Below are 16,726 nucleotides of genomic sequence, written 5' to 3'. Positions count from 1 at the left end.
TATTTTAATAGTATCATAGTTTCCAAATTGACAAATATTGTTGAAATGATGTGAAAATATATGTCGTTTTTTGTTTTATTTAATAGAGTGCTATAGGAAGACACAATTTAGATATAGGTTTGGACCTTTTCTGGGAGGACATTTTAGTAAAAACTTTTTTGAGTTTTAATTGAATACCCTGATTTTGTGTTTTAAAAATTTAAGTTTGTGAAATGGTTATTTAATATGACAGTCGTGCTTTTGATGATTTGTTTTAATGGATATATAAAATGCTATATAAAACTGTTTTGGTGGAAAAAAGACATCGCTAAAGTATTTCTATATTTCTGTTGTATTTCTGTAAACATCCCGTTTTAATCACTGACGCGCAGTTTTTAGACACTTTTATTTTGAAATGCCTGCGCAGATGGTCTTTCGTCACTTCCTGTGACCTATTATTCCCAATGTTTATTCTACAGCTGAGAGATGTGAAGCCGTTCTTTACGCATGAAGACTTCACGAGGGAGTAGTGCGAGTACTTAACAAAGAAGAAGAAGATCCGGCGATTGTTCAGCATACATGTGGTACGTTTCACTCGTTTGTTTCGATCATGGTTGGGCTTTTCTCAAAACTGTATCCTGGCTGCTGGGGCTGTTTCTTTCCCCCTAATGTGGTGTGTACCAAACAATGATTATTTTCGTATTTGAAATATATACGATCGAAAGAGCATCACCGTTGAGTCGTGAAATCACAGTGGAGCCTCCTTGTGTTTTTCCCGCGTTGTCGCTGTACAGAATGTCGGTGTTTTGTAACGTTAAAGAAATCACATTTTGAGGGAGGAAGACTCTACTCTCAGGGTCTGGAGAGGAAAGTTGAAACCCATGTTTTGGAGCAGAAAATGGCGGTTATTGGGTTTTTGGAAAGAGGTGTCCTGTGAAACTGTCTTAACAATGTTAAAGCCCAGAAATATTGAACTACACTGATGAAAAACCTATTTGAAATGTATAATTGTCAGAGTTGGAAGCTAGACTGCATTATCTAAAGAAGCTTAAAGCTTAATTTGAGAGAGTGTGTGTGTGTGTGTGTGTGTGTGTGTGGGGGGGGGGGGGGTCAGCTGGCCAGCCTTTCTCAGATTGGAGTGAGACGAGCGGAAAAGGTGATGTCGTATATTCGCAATAAAACATCTTCGATGTGAGCGTTAAAATGTCTACACCGTCTTTCCCTCCGTTAAAGTTTAAGTTCCGTTACAGTTCAGACTTGCTGGGTTAAGGCTAACGTCCACTGCATGCGGAACTTTGTCAACTTTTAACGCTCGTCATTATTGCGATTTAGGAGGAGAAAACACCGCGGTCAAGCCAGCCTCCACTTCGAAAAACACAGTCAAACCAGCCCGCACGTTGTTTTGCGGTACGTGTATGTACTATGCATTACGGTAGTAGCGTGTAAGAACTGACTTCAAAATAAGAGAAGTTCCGGTGAGTTCCGGTTAACGTGAGAAATTCAACGGAAGTTGGCTCAAGAATGAGATTTTATATGGCTTTTATTCTGAAATTCCACATAATAATTTCCTGATATTCTCTGAGGTGGTCTGCTATCAGTGACCCAATGCCCCCCTTTACGGACTTTGAGGTGCGCTCCCGTGAAGTCCGTGACGGTTTAGGGCTGTCCCACTGTCAAATCGTCAAGTGTTTGAGGGCTCTCTCGCAGACATTTTGAGCCCTTTATGAACCCTTTCCGTAAGTCCGCATAGTATGCTGATTTAGCCTCGGGGAATTACCCACAAGTCATAGCAACGTGACGTTAAACACGGGGTAACCAGTGGACATGGAGACATAAAAAAAAAAAGGTAAACAAAGAGGACGGCTCACTGTTCAGCCTGTCCTATTCAATTTACACAGAAACATTAAGAGTTGAAGATCGAACAAAAAATAAACTTGAAATCAGAGAGTATTTATTCATTTATTCATCAAATATTTGATTTTGTCATTGAAGCTGTTTTGACAAAAACGAGTAAATAGATTATATGAAAATACCTCTCATCTTGTGAGGAAAGAGATGTAAGACGTTCAAATCAGGGAGTACAAAGTATAAAATAAATACCCACAATTGTACATCATATTTCTTGTCGTTTTCATGGTAACGTGATATGTTGCAGCAAAGTGCTGTCCCATTCCTATTTACACCATTTCAAGCCCTCACACTCAACCACTTACCAGGTGACGTCAGTAAGTCCTTGAGGGTTCAGGGTTTGAGGGTTTAGGGGGGGGGGGGGGGGCATTGGGATTGAGCCAGTCCCAAGTGAAATTAGTCATTTTGTGTAACCTTGAAGTTTCTGAATATGATGTAGTGTACTGTCACTTTGAAGTCATACTGGTCTGTGTTAATGTATTCTCTATTAATATATTTGGTTAAGTATTCACAGAATTGGAATTTAATTTTTCCTTAAAATACAGTTTGCATGTGGTAAATATTGTGTTTAAAGTTATTTACGTATGTATCTATTTATGTTTTTAATGTATTAATTAATGTATATGATTTACTGACTTATTGAATGAATGTGTTCCGGTTCAGTCCACGTGGTCACTCGTTAACGTTAAACCGGAATACCGGCGGATCTGGTTGCATGATGTTGTTGTTTTTAACTCAAAGTAGAATGAGGCGATTTCGTGGTCAGAATAACTTTCATGACCACGAAACATGAGGCCCAGATACTGATAAGATGATGTGGTCAGAGCTTCAGGAAGAGGAGGCTGTTTGTGTAGCGCAGCTTGACGCAGGGCTGAGATGTGAGTGGAGCTGGGCCTGGATAAAGGTGGAGGTCTAAACAGACGTGAAGGGAGAGCAGCACAGCTTCCCGTTGTCACATTATTTTTATATACATTGATAAGACAGGGTATGCTAAATGCAGCTTCACTGTCGTACTGACTGCAGCAGAGGATGAGCCAAGAGTTCAGTTTGTCTCCTGCTCTTAACCATCTCAGCACACAGCAGGGGGGAACATCAGTTATTTACATTACAACAATTGATCAGCAGTTTCAAGGTCCCCATTGACACGCTCCAGTCATCCCCTTCCTCTTCTGAGCCTTGTCACACAAAGACATGTCTCTGTTACCTTTGATTAAATCTTCACACCTAAACATTCTCTGGTTAAACTGCAACCCCCATTTGGTTACTTCCCCTTATCAAAGCAAAGGCAGAGATAACTCATATGGTCCTGTTACCACTCTCCCCAGTACACAATCATATCTCACATATAGTTTTGTTAGTGAGTAAGGCACATAAACTAAATCACAGTAGAAATGTACTAGCACACTAAAATAAATAAATAAAGACCAAGCCCGCTGGATTATATACAGTGTGCTTTGGCACAGGCAGTTTTACTGCCTTTGTGCTACAAAGCCACACTGAATAATAATATTGATTGAAAAAAAAAAAAAAAAAGAAGCTAACTAGCCAGCTGTTCGACTACAGCTGAAATACTAATCACTGAATAATAAACGAGTTTTAACCCCCAGGGTTTCGGGCTTGTCACCTTTTTCACCTCTTATGAGTTTACAGATATTCAGTTAATCCATGGGGCTTTTATTTTGAAAGGGTGGAAGTGGGTGGGGTTGAGAGGAGACAGAATCTGAATTTTTGACAAACACACAATGCTCACAATTAGCATTCCAACTATTGTTCTTCTAATCTTTAACTCCAACCAACTGCTCCATTAGACTCCATCTTAATTCTGACGACAAATGTCTCAAAGAAAGCAGACGGTACCAGTTTTCTATTTTGCTCTGTAGCTCACAGTTTTAACACCACAAACCTAAAAAATAAGTCTTATCTTTCTCATGATATCCATATTCTGGCAATCAGACTCCTGGAAAAGGAGGCAGGAGTGTTGTTCTTAATCACGGTTTACTGTAATGTTTCTTAATTAGTCTGCCTCTCCAACCAGGTGCTTCCTCACCAGGGCAACCAGTGACACACACACGCACGCTCGCTCTCTGTCTGTCTATCTCTCTCTCTCACACTCTCACTCTCTCTCTCACACACAGTCACTCAGGTCTCAGAGATTTTCACTGCTACCACTATTACTACTACTACTATTGCTATTCCTACTGCTTCTACAACTACTACTGCTTCTACTAATACTACTGTTATTTCAACGATGACCATTACTACTGCTATTACTACTACTACTAATAGTCCTACTACTTTTACTACTATTACTTTGACAGTAACATTGTCTAGCTTCAAGCTTTTCCTGCATTGTAATTCAGTTCTTAGCTTCTTTAGATAGATTTTAGAAACTTAAAGGATATGTTCATGCTAATACTTTTGTACTTTTACCGAGTGAGATTTTTAATGCAAACTTTTCCAAATTGTTTCATTCAGGGTACCATTGTACCACCGCCGTCCCATCGCTGATTGGGGGATGTCCAACTAAGATGCAGATATGCAGTGTGGGCAAGACATGTTGGAGGAACTCCTTGCTAAGCTAAATCCTGTCTTACGAGGTATGTAGTGAGCTGAAATCACTATAGAACAGAGCGTAATTGCATTGTACAAAGATTATAATCCAAAAGATGTGGTTAATGTAACTCACTTTGAAGGATAGGGAGACTTTACTCTAATATTAACATGTAGTGTCCATGGGGTGAGGCGAGAGTCAGAATTCCCTTTTACACAGTCACCGCTTTTTCCTTTTTACACTGAACCAAATAACTCCAGCAAATAACTTAAGTTTGTGTCCAGGATGGGAGAGGTCGGCCACGATCGCACGAAAACACAAAGATGTTTAAAGATGTCAACACCAGAAACAGCTGATTTGACAGAGTCTGGTCCGGCTGCTTTGCAGAGCTTCTGTCTCTTAAAAAGCCTGTTAATATCCCTCTATTCAGGATGGAGCAAGTCATCATTGTGGTGGGGGACGAGGGGGCTTCTGAGGCGGGGGCACTTTTAGACAGGCCCCGGCCCCTGCATCATATTTAAACTAGTGCTGGGCAACGATTACAATTTTTAATTGCATGGATTTTTTGTATTGTTATGGCAAAGTTCAATAATGAATTCAAAAGTAGTGTATTGCTCACTTTTATTTTAAAAGTACTGAACAAAAGTGCAATAACATTTGGTTTGCAAACACTTATTAAAACAAATAAGGTTATTTTTAACAGCAGTATTCCCTTTACACAGTAGCAGTTCTATCTCTTCACTATCTGTGCTCAGTGTGACTTTATGTGAAACGTTCCACTGCTGTGCAACGTGAATAAAATGTTTCAGCACGTTTCAGCAAAATGTCTGTCTTCTGTCTTCATGACAGTCAGAGCATGTGAATGCAGCTCTACTGTTCATCAATATAAGAATAAAGACACTTTACGCACAATTTAGGTGTATTTTCCCTTTCACTCAAGAGATGCAGGTAGCATGTTTTATACTTAATGTGAATATAATTCATACTTTGTTGGCATCTTATTCTGAAAACCGGATGTTCGTCTGAAGAAACCTGATGTTGTCTCACGTTAATCTTTACGCTAACTTTCAAAGCCCTTCGCTCGCTCCCGATCTGCGCACCTTGAGAACGTTCCTCAGACCGAAATCTTCCACAATACTAACCGGCTGCAGTGTGTATCCACTTCTCTGTAGCATCTGTTAGCTTGTCTTGCTTTTGATTATCTAAACTTCTCCCACACGCTGCATCAACGTAGTCTGCCGAAGCCTCCCTCCACCGCTGCCAGTGAGCAACGGACTTTCAAAAAAAAAAAAAAAATGCGTTAACGCACTATAAAATAATTGTCGGCGTAAATTAATCAATGCGATAATAACGCAATAACTTGCCCAGCACTAATTTAAACTCAATGCAACCTCTGTTAACTTTAGCTGTAGCCCCTGCATATTGCTGCTTGATAAATTCCTTCACCTCATCTCGAAAGAAATGCTCGTCCCTTTATTGCAACTTTTTTCGGCAATAGTATTTTAGTGTTTACATAGAATGATCAACCGTTTAGCCAGGAAAATGTCAATGATATTGCCTAATGCCTATCACAAGTAACCAGAGACTCAACGTGAAGACTTGTATTTTCTGATCAGCAGTCCAAAACCCAAATGTATTAAGTTCACAACAAGATAGTGACAAAAGTGCAAATCCTCACATTTGAGAACCTGTAAGTGTAAAATGTCTGATATTTATGAATACATTTAAATTGTGTATGACTCCAGGCTAAGATATATTGTTGATCATGTATCCTTTTTTCCCTCATGAACTAAATACAGGAAAGAATGACATGGACGACAAAGAATAGATCATTGTAATGGACAACATGGACACCTGCAGTCTGGAAGACCACAAAAAGATGGATTCCAACAAAGTATGGCAGTGGCGCATTATGCGTGGAAAGGAACATTCAAGGTGTGTAGAACCATTCCATCACAGCAATAGAATAGGATTGGATTTTAATGTAACATCCAACACACAGAAAAAAATGGACTTACAGTTAGCGACAAATGGTGTCATACTTGAGGTCTGTGACTTTGCTAAAACGATAAACGAGAGTAAAGGGCATTTTATCACTAACATTCTGGAGAAAAATTTTGATCTTGGGTTGAAAGATGAGCAACAACTGACTGACTTTACTGCTCAAATTCTGCACAAAGTCAAAGACCTGATCAGGAAACCTCCTACAGATACAAAAGAAGTTTTTACTCTCTTTGACACGTCATCAAAGCCAGAACGCAAAAGCAACAATGGACTGAACATGGCATCTGCAGAGGGTAAGACTGAAAGTTTTGCGGTGGAGATGAATGATACTGCTGATGGTGAACATGGAGATGAATACACATGTTCACAAGAAGCATCCAACGAATACATGAAGACGGAGAGTCTCTTGGAAGAGATGGAAGGAGCACACGGTGATGACAGTGATGAATTTAAGTGTTCAGGAGAAGTGTCAGCAGAAGAACTGAAGGAGGATGGTCCTCTCCCTAAGTTTCCTTATTGTGAAGAAATTGGTCTGAACCTTGATGTTGGGTCAAAACAAAGTCTAGATCCAGGTTTGTTGACAAAGGGCGTGATGTTAGAATTGGTACACTTCACCAAAATACTGACTGCATCCTACAATCTTATTGTTCTGGGTGTGCTGGAGCACAATTTTGAACTTGATCTCAAGAGTCAACGGGAAAAAAATCTAATTTGGTTCAGGATATTACACCTACTAAAGAGAAGAGATGGACTTATCACCACTGGTAGTGAGATCAGCATGGAGTTTAAAAGTGAGCCGTTTTCCTTCCAGACAAACACCTTCAAAAGATCCAGAGGCTCAGCACTGTCCAGTATGGAAGTCCAGCAGACTCTGTTTAAGGAAGTGACAAAAAGAAGGCAGTCTGGTTTCAAAAGTAAACGGGAAAAGAGGGCTCTGTTAACACCAGGTGAAAGGGCAAACAAAAGAGGACAGTCTAAAGACATGGAGACAAACATAATCGCTCATCAGACGGAATTGTGTACCACTCGAACAGCAGAGGGAGATCTTTGTCAAACTTGTCCTCTAGGAGAGTCTGATCTAGACTCAGTTGAACTCAAAGACTCAGAAAACTCTGGCAATGAAGATAACAGATTACAAATCCCAAAACATTCTCTGAGGTCAGACACCTCATCTAGTTTACCAACTGTAAACTCAAATCTGAACCCGCAGTTTGCAAGCCAGCCTGATGAAAGAGGGCTTGGTGGAGGTGAAGAGCAAACACAGACTCTAAAAAATGCACCAAAAGAAAGTGAAATGGAAGAAGAGGAAATGGGAACGGAGAACAACATGTGGAAGATGCGTGCTAACCGTGTAAAACAAATCCTCTCTGCAACAGAGTTCGGTCCATTTAATATGTCCAAGAAGTTTGGCCTTGAATTCAACATTGGATTTGGTCCAAAGCAAAACTTCAGTGTTGACGCTTTGACTGATTCTATTCTGCTTGAAATTGCTAAATTTGCCCTAGCAATGAATTCATCCCAGCAGAATTTCATCATGGAGATTCTTGAGTACGACTTTGACATCAGCCTGGAGAGTGAACACCAGAGAAATATTTTCACAAGTGAAATTATGAATAGAGTAAGACAACTGAAAGACTGTGAAGATGCAGGCAAGTTCTCAAAAGAGGTCTTTGAACTTCATGGTCCCATACCATCAATAAGTATGGCAACTCAGAGTGTGGGCAGTGCCAACGCTGAACTCGGCAGCATATTGAAGATGGAGGAGTGTGATGTCGCCTGCGGGTTTTCTCCTCATTCACAGGCTGACACTAAAGAACATATTTCACAGGAGAGTGTGGATCTTTATCCCTTCTGCAAGGAAATTAGTCTCAAACTACATGTGAACAATACTCGACCAAATAAGAAACTGGATATCAACAAACTGACCTATGGAGCAATGACTGAAGTGACAAACTTTGCAGAAAAGTTGTGTGGAACATTTGAGCAGATTTGTGTTGACATCCTAAAACACAATTTGAATCTTGATTTGCAACGTGGAGATTCTGACCATGCCAGAAGTATTGTTGCACGAATTCCTGCTATTTTGGAAGAAAGGAATCTAACAACATATTTTAAAAAGTTCAAGAACATCAATTACTCAATAAATGACTCCTCAACAACCATGAAACTGGATTCCCAGAACAACCCAAATTCAGATGCAGCTAGTGCTGATTCACCCCAGGCTGCATTCATAGACCAAGATGTTAATGGTTCCCCTGACATAGAACACCAAAATGAGTTTGAATTAAAGCTATGGCAATTGCGGGCCAATAGTGTTCAGCAAATCCTCTCAATACCACATGAAGAACACTGTCCACTTTATTCGTACTCCAGATGCAAGAAATTAGGCATTGATTTCAATGTAGGATCTGGAGCAAAACAGAATCTTGATCCCAAATTGCTAACCAATGGCATCATGGTTGAACTTCACACATTTGCCACAGCCCTACTATCAGCCCAAAAGCATTTCATCACAGAGATACTGGAGTATAATTTTCATCTGGATTTCAACAATGAGCTGAATCGCAGTGCCTTTACAAAGACAACTATGGACCGAATTAGAATAATGAATATGCCAAGTAATAAAAACAGAATTCCTCTAAGGAAAAGGCAGTTTGAACTCCCTGACACAAGGTGCAGACCAGAACCAAGCCATTTGAGAATGATATATTGCCCCAAATGTTATCAAGTCAGAAATCATAAGCATCGTCAGGATGACTCTGACTCTGGTCACATGCATCATCCTCGTCCACGTACCATGACTGATGCAGGCTCTGCTGATGGAAACTGCACTGCACAAGAACCAGCAAAGGATCCGTTCTCTACCTTCTCAGCAATAGAGGAGATGATAATGGACAGATACCCTCTCTGCAAGGAAATAGATTTGAACCTGTGTGTGGACAAAGACCAACCAAAAGAAAAGCTTGACATGCATGTATTGACAAACGGGGTTATGAAGGGAGTGGCTAATTTTGCCCAAAGATTGTGTGGAACAAAACACAAGATCATTAATGATATCCTTAAACACAACTTCAACATTGGCATGCAGGGGCGAGATGTAAATCCTGCATTTCAGTTCTGCAGAGTGACGAGACACAGTGATTGCTTGCTCTCCTGGCTCAATGAAGTATTTGTTGTTCGTTTGCCGAAGAAACGATATAGAAATGTAACTCAAATGAAACGGGCTGCCATGTATAGCAGTGAATTGAAGGAAACTATCAAAAAAAGAAAGCTGGCACTGCAAACACAGGAGAAAACGCCTAAGACAAATCCAAAGAACTACTACACTTGTCCTCTAGGAGAGTCTGATCTAGACTCAGAAGAACTCACAGACTCAGAAAACTCTGGCAATGAAGATAACTTACGAATCCCAAAACGTCCTCTGAGCTCAGACACTTCATCTAGTTTACCAACTGTAAACTCAAATCTGAACCTGCAGTTTGCAAGCCAGCCTGATGAAAGAGGGCTTGGTGAAGATGAAGAGCAAACACAGACTCTAAAAGATGCACCAACTGAATATGAAATGGAAGAAGAAGAAATGGGAACAGAGAACAACATGTGGAAGATGCGTGCTAACCGTGTAAAACAAATCATCTCTGCATTAGAGTTCGGTCTATTCAATAAGTCCAAGAAGTTTGGCCTTGAATTCAATATTGGATTTGGTCCAAAGCAAAATTTCAGTGTTGACGGTTTGACTGAATGTAATGTTCTTGAAATTGCTAAATTTGCCCTAGCGATGAATTCATCCCAACAGAATTTCATCATGGAGATTCTTGAGTACAACTTTGACATCAGCCTGGAGAGTGAACACCAGAGAAATATTTTCACAAGTGAAATTATGAATAGAGTAAGACAACTGAAAGATTGTGAAGATGCAGTCAAGTTCTCAAAAGAGGTCTTTGAACTTCATGGTCCCATACCATCAATAAGTATGGCAACTCAGAGTGTGGGCAGTGCCAATGCTGAACTCACTAGCATATCGAGGATGGAGGAGTGTGATGTCGCCTGTGGGTTTCCTCCTCATTCACAGGCTGACACTAAAGAACATATTTCACAGGAGAGTGTGGATCTTTATCCCTTCTGCAAGAAAATTAGTCTGAAACTACATGTGAACAATACTCGACCAAATAAGAAACTGGATATCAACAAACTGACCTATGGAGCAATGACTGAAGTGACAAACTTTGCAGAAAAGTTGTGTGGAACATTTGAGCAGATTTGTGTTGACATCCTAAAACACAATTTGGATCTTGATTTGCAACGTGGCGATTCTAACCATGCCAGAAGTATTGTTGCACAAATTCCTGCTATGTTGGAAGAAAGGAAACTAACAACATATTTTAAAAAGTTCAAGAAAATCAATCGCTCAATAAATGACTCCTCAACAAACGTGAAACTGGATTCCCAGAACAACCCAAATTCAGATGCAGCTAGTGCTGATTCACCCCAGGCTGCATTCATAGACCAAGATGTTAATGGTTCCCCTGACATAGAACACCAAAATGAGTTTGAATTAAAGCTGTGGCAATTGCGGGCCAATAGTGTTCAGCAAATCCTCTCAATACCACATGAAGAACACTGTCCACTTTATTCTTACTCCAGATGCAAGAAATTAGGCATTGATTTCAATGTAGGATCTGGAGTAAAACAGAATCTTGATCCCAAATTGCTAACCAATGGCATCATGGTTGAACTTCACACATTTTCCACAGACCTACTATCAGCCCAAAGGCATTTCATCACAGAGATACTAGAGTATAATTTCCATCTGAATTTCAACAATGAGCTGTGTCGCAGTGCCTTTACAAACACAACTATGACGAACGTGAGAAGTAAGAAATTGGTAAAAACATGTCTTGGTCAATTGAAAAGGGAAAAGCTGTTTGAACTCCCTGACCCAAATTGCAGACCAGAACCAAGCCTTGTGAGAAGGATATATTGCCCCAAATGCTATCAAGTCAGAAATCATAAGCATCGTCAGGATGACTCTGACTCTGGTCACATGCATCATCCTCGTCCACATACCATGACTGATGCAGGCTCTGCTGATGGAAACTGCACTGCACAAGAACCAGCAAAGGATCCGTCCTCTACCTTCTCATCAATAGAGGAGATGATAATGGACAGCTACCCTCGCTGTAAGGAAATAGGTTTGAACCTGTGTGTGGACAAAGACCAACCAAAAGAAAAGCTTGACCCGCATGTATTGACACACGGGGTTATGGGGGAAGTGGCTAGTTTTGCCAAGAGATTGTGTGGAAGAAAACTCAAGATCATTTATGATATCCTTAAACACAACTTCAACATTGTCATGCAGGGGCGAGATGTAAATCCTGCATTTCAGTTCGACGGAGTGACGAGACACAGTGATTGCTTGCTCTCCTGGCTCAATGAAGTATTTGTTGTTCGTTTGCCGAAGAAACGATATAGAAATGTAAGTCAATTGAAACAGGCTGCCATGTATCGTAGTGAATTGAAGGAAACTATCAAAAAAAGAAAGCTGGCACTGCAAACACAGGAGAAAACGCCTAAGACAAATCCAAAGAACTACTACACTTGTCCTCTAGGAGAGTCTGATCTAGACTCAGAAGAACTCACAGACTCAGAAAACTCTGGCAATGAAGATAACGTACGAATCCCAAAACGTCCTCTGAGCTCAGACACTTCATCTAGTTTACCAACTGTAAACTCAAATCTGAACCTGCAGTTTGCAAGCCAGCCTGATGAGAGAGGAATTGGTGAAGATGAAGAGCAAACACAGACTCTAAAAGATGTACCAACTGAATATGAAATGGAAGAAGAAGAAATGGGAACAGAGAACAACATGTGGAAGATGCGTGCTAACCGTGTAAAACAAATCCTCTCTGCATTAGTGTTCGGTCCATTCAATATGTCCAAGACGTTTGGCCTTGAATTCAACATTGGATTTGGTCCAAAGCAAAACTTCAGTGTTGACTCTCTTCCTGATTCTATTCTGCTTGAAATTGCAAAATTTGCCCTAGCAATGAATTCATCCCAACAGTATTTCATCATGGAGATTCTTGAGTACAACTTTGACATCAGCCTGGAGAGTGAACACCAGAGACATATTTTCACAAGTGAAATTATGAATAGAGTAAGACAACTGAAAGATTGTGAAGATGCAGTCAAGTTCTCAAAGGAGGTCTTTGAACTTCATGGTCCCATACCATCAATAAGTATGGCAACTCAGAGTGTGGGCAGTGCCAACGCTGAACTCGGCAGCATATCGAGGATGGAGGAGTGTGATGTCGCCTGTGGGTTTCCTCCTTATTCACAGGCTGACACTAAAGAACATATTTCACAGGAGAGTGTGGATCTTTATCCCTTCTGCAAGAAAATTAGTCTGAAACTACATGTGAACAATACTCGACCAAATAAGAAACTGGATATCAACAAACTGACCTATGGAGCAATGACTGAAGTGACAAACTTTGCAGAAAAGTTGTGTGGAACATTTGAGCAGATTTGTGTTGACATCCTAAAACACAATTTGGATCTTGATTTGCAACGTGGAGATTCTGACCATGCCAGAAGTATTGTTGCACGAATTCCTGCTATACCGGAGAAAAGGAATTGTAGAACGCCTATAACTTTTTCAGGCTTTTTATGCTACAAGAAGCAAAGCTCAACAAACATGAAACAGGATTCCCAGAACAACCCAAATTCTGATGCATCTAGTGCTGGTTCTTCCCAGGCTGCAATCATAGACCAAGACGTAGGCAGTTCCCTTGACATAGAACACCAAAATGAGCTCAAATTAAAGCTGTGGCAATTGAGGGCCAATCATATTCAGCAAATCCTCTCAAGACCACATGAAGAACACTGTCCACTTTATTCCTTCTCCAGATGCAAGAAATTAGGCATTGATTTTGATGTAGGATCTGGAGTAAAACAGAATCTTGATCCCAAATTGCTAACCAATGGCATCATGGTTGAACTTCACACATTTGCCACAGACCTACTATCAGCCCAAAGGCATTTCATCACAGAGGTACTGGAGTATAATTTCCATCTGAATTTCAACAATGAGCTGTGTCGCAGTGCCTTTACAAACACAACAATGTGGAAAATGAAATGTTTACAAAGATGTGGTGTTAATCAAATGAAAAAGCAGTTTGAACTCCCTGACCCAAATTGCAGACCAGAACTAAGCCTTTTGAGAATGATATATTGTCCCAAATGCTATCAAGTCAGAAATCATAAGCATCGTCAGGATGACTCTGGTCACATGCATCATCCTCGTCTACATACCATGACTGATGCAGGCTCTGCTGGTGGAAACTGCACTGCACAAGAACCAGCAACGGATCCGTCCTCTCCCCTCTCATCAATAGAGGAGATGATAATGGACAGCTACCCTCTCTGCAAGGAAATAGGTTTGAACCTGTGTGTGGACAAAGACCAACCAAAAGATAAGCTTGACCCGCAAGTATTGACACACGGGGTTATGGGGGAACTGGCTTGTTTTGCCAAAAAATTGTGTGGAACAAAACACAACACCATTAATGATATCCTTCAACACAACTTCAACACTGGCATGCTGGGGCAAGAAGTAAGTACCGTATGGCTGGATGAAACAAGTCGGATGAAACAAGAAGATGGCTTTCTCACCTGGCTCAATAAAGTATTTGTCATTCAACCATTATCTAGCAGTCAATCTAAAATTGTAAGTAAAGAGAAACCGACAGCGGCTTTGCATGGAAGTGAAGTGATGGAAAGTATCAAAAAAGGAAAGCTGGCACTGCAAACAAAAGTGAAAATAGACACACTGGCAAGTGTCGTACAAAAACCAGAGAAAATTGATCGGAGTCAAGTATCGGTACGCCGTTATCCCATTTGCATAGAGATGGGTTTGGAGCTCGACGTGACGTCTAAATCAAGAGAGAAAGAAAAGCTGGACTTGGAGCAATTGACGAGAGCTGTAGTGTATGAGATACATAAATTTGCAGTCACGAAAACAAGATGCTATTTGCCAAACACTGTGTATGACATCCTTGACTATAACTTTGATATTAGCTCACAACATCACAGGAGCTGGGAATTTACAATAGCTACTGCATCCAAAGTCAACTCCATGGTCAAGGAGTATCGTAAATATCGAAATGACCCAGACAAGGTCTTCAAACTGCCATTTGTGTTTGCTAAAAAGAAATGTGACCGGTATTCCAGCAAAGTGCCTGGCAAGAAGACGAACCAGGGTAATTTTGTGCGACAAGCGAGATACCATTCAGATGAAAGTCACGTGCATTCTCTCGATGGTGCCAAAATTACCGAGAAAACTCTGTTCCATGAGGACCCTGAGTTCCCAACAGATCCGGGGAACGATCTAGTGGATGTAGGTTGTGGCAGTCCTGTTCAGGGAAACTTACAGATAGAAGAGGAGAAATATGATCCACATTATGGCAATATGAGTCCAGAACCAGACACGGAGGAACAATGTTGTCCACTTTATGATGATGTCAAAACAGAGTCACACATTGCCGAAGTTGAGTACATAGTCCCAGGGGAACCGACAGGATCCCTTGGATATACTTTTCTCAAATCAGAAAATGAGAATCTTCAGTGTTTGCTGGCTGAACCACATGGATCTGCTGTATGTCCAAACACTGCGAGTACCATTAAAAAGTGAATGGGACACTGAGGTTATGTATTTAGTCCCAGTTGAAGCAGCAGGGTGCCTGGGATACTCAATGGGAACCACAGGGCAGGACAATGAGAGCCCATTGATCAAAGAAGAGCAAGAAAATGTGCCAGTTGACTAACACAGTTATGGAGTTCACAAAAATGAAGTGGTTATTTAACAGGAACGAGTTCCTTAATTTTCTATATTAGAGTTGACACAAGAGAGAGGTTTGTTTTACACTAAACAGATGGTGGTTGCCGCCTTCATTGCTATGAAAATGTATATATTGTTGGAGGAGAATGTAGATGATGAATTATTTCAGTTCTGCAGGAATGCATACTTTTGAAATGTTCACTGGTCAACCTTCCTCAAAAAGATGGATCCTACTAAAATGTTTCAGTATTCATGACTTGAAGCTTTGTTTTAAAATGTTTGTTTTGTGCCACACGCTTTTTTGGTCTTTCCTTTTCCTCTGTGGTGAGCCTTGGCCATTTGGAATTTGTATGAGGGTATCTTGACACTGAACTTTACTCAATGGGTAACAGATTATTGTATTGCATTGTTTGTATTTCAATTATTTTTCTTTGCTTGTTCTACCCCGTCATATGGTACGAGTGCCTTTTCTGACCCCATACCTGCATCGTCATTTAATTCTATTATGTTTTTGTTTTGTTTTTTTAAATGGAAAAAGCCTCTGTAGATTTATGTAAAATACTGAAACTGTCATTTTCTTGAAGCTGTGATGTAAATCTGTCTACAGAAAGGATACAGAAGGATTTCTGTTCAAGTACATTTTATAAACAATTTTGAAAGCATCCTGTCTACCTGTGCGGTCTTTTCAACCACTATGAACGTGTACCATATAGATAGATTTGTGGCTCATGATTATTTGCTTGGTTTGGTATTTTACTATTTTTTTCAGACCTTTTCTCACTTCATAGCACGTGAGGTTATCGTTAGAGTGTAGAGGAGCACCAGAATCTTGTGAAAAACAAAACATTTTAAATTTACCACCAATCCCACAATTTTCACTCTCCATCCATCTTTTTTGGAGGAAATGTAGCTAATCTTGTCCTGGTCGCAGACACATTACTATGAACAACAGACTTACACATTTGGCAACAGCAGCCTGAAAGTCCAACTATCCAACTACTGCTACTAGCACTACTACTACTACTACTATCTTTACTACTATTGCTTTGACAGTAAAATCTTTTCCAGATTTTCCTGCATTGTAATTCAGCTTTTAGCTCCTTTAGCTAATGCGGTTTAAGTTCCAACTCTACCAGTTATGCATTTCTACTACAGAGTTTTTCAGCAGTGTAGTGCAATGCTTTTGGCCTTCAACATTTTTCAGACAGGTAGTTTCACATTTCTGTATTTTCACCAGTGCTTTGCAAATGATGATGCATTTTCTAGTTGTTTTTTTATTTGCTCACAATTGCTTTAAGAGTATTGAACACCAACTTTCTGATTGTCATATATCCCCAACTCAACCAATAAAAGTATCAGGGTCAGTGAGGTTATGACTGTTAACTTGTAGATGTAATACTCAAAGTGGGCTGTTGGCGGTGCTCCACACCAGCAGCTTTCTTCCTTTG

General features: G+C 40.3%; 1 long non-coding RNA gene across 1 annotated transcript; it reads left to right on the top strand.

The window, feature by feature from the left end:
* The first annotated feature begins 424 nt into the window (after positions 1-424).
* On the top strand, positions 425-15,940 carry LOC142941736 (uncharacterized). The gene is made up of 3 exons (XR_012951534.1): positions 425-563; positions 4,363-4,484; positions 6,238-15,940. It is a non-coding gene; the product is annotated as an uncharacterized LOC142941736 (long non-coding RNA).
* The last annotated feature ends 786 nt before the right edge of the window (positions 15,941-16,726 follow it).

This window comes from Anarhichas minor, unplaced genomic scaffold, assembly GCF_050575085.1.
Source record: "Anarhichas minor isolate MPS153535 unplaced genomic scaffold, ASM5057508v1 ptg000136l, whole genome shotgun sequence".
Classification (NCBI taxonomy): Eukaryota; Metazoa; Chordata; class Actinopteri; order Perciformes; family Anarhichadidae; genus Anarhichas; species Anarhichas minor.
The sequence above is the reverse complement of the archived record's forward strand: the minus strand, read 5'-3'. Positions and strand labels throughout refer to the sequence as shown.